The 956-nt window shown below is 45.4% G+C and overlaps 2 non-coding genes across 2 annotated transcripts; one reads left to right on the plus strand and one right to left on the minus strand.

The window, feature by feature from the left end:
• Positions 1-218: 218 nt before the first annotated feature.
• Positions 219-291, minus strand: TRNAV-UAC (transfer RNA valine (anticodon UAC)). Its single transcript has one exon. It is a non-coding gene; the product is annotated as a tRNA-Val (tRNA).
• Positions 292-427: 136 nt separating this feature from the next.
• Positions 428-500, plus strand: TRNAV-UAC (transfer RNA valine (anticodon UAC)). The gene has a single exon. It is a non-coding gene; the product is annotated as a tRNA-Val (tRNA).
• Positions 501-956: the final 456 nt, after the last annotated feature.

Raw genomic sequence — 956 nt, forward strand, 5'->3', positions numbered from 1 at the left:
CAAGCAAACAAACAAACATTTGTTTTCATAGTCAGCATTACCTGAGCGACAATTTTAATTGAAATTCCTTTCGGGCTGCCAAGTTTTCTTCTCCCGGTATTCAATCACACGCAACATCTCTTGCTTTATTTATTTATTTATGTTTTGCACTTCCAGAAAGGGTGACACGAGTTCACAGAATTGTCCTTCACCAACACGGACTTAAAAAAAAAAAACTTTGGTTCCGTCCGGGATCGAACCGGAGACCTTTCGCGTGTAAAGCGAACGTGATAACCACTACACTACGGAACCGCACAACGTCTCCCCTCCAGCAGTGCGGTACAAAGCGCACGCGCGCAAGCGCTTCTGCCAGTAGCATGGGAGGCGCGTCGAAAAAAAAAAAATGTCGCAGCTAGAATATCTTCTTTCCCGCTGCCTCGACATGCGCGGTTCCGTGGTGTAGTGGTTATCACGTTCGCTTTACACGCGAAAGGTCTCCGGTTCGATCCCGGACGGAACCAGATAGTTTTTCTTTCTACCTTCTTTTTCTGCGTGACATATTACAGTGGAAACTCGAGTTTAGTGAATGGGTAGCCTTGGCCAACAAGCAACGGAGCGATTTCATTTCCTTATCGGCCAGCCACGTTATTACATTGCGATCGAGGATATCACAAAAAACCGACCCAGGACTGCGACAGTTGTTCAAGAATCAGAAACGGATGTTTTTGCATTCTTCGCTGCTAACCCTCACGGTTGTGTGCGCTACGCCAGTGCGCAGGCCGGAACCTCAAGGTCATCAGTGTGGAGGATGTTTAAAAAAAGGTCATATGTACCTGTAACATGTACATCTTCATCAAAAACTTGAAGACCTAGATTTTGAAAACAGACTTGACTTTGCCAATTGAATTTTTACGAAATGTGAGGAAGAACTGGACTTTCTCACTCGTGGCCTTTGGACGGATGTGACTAATTTCTCT

The sequence above is a fragment of the Dermacentor variabilis genome, chromosome 6, assembly GCF_050947875.1.
Source record: "Dermacentor variabilis isolate Ectoservices chromosome 6, ASM5094787v1, whole genome shotgun sequence".
Lineage (NCBI taxonomy): Eukaryota > Metazoa > Arthropoda > Arachnida > Ixodida > Ixodidae > Dermacentor > Dermacentor variabilis.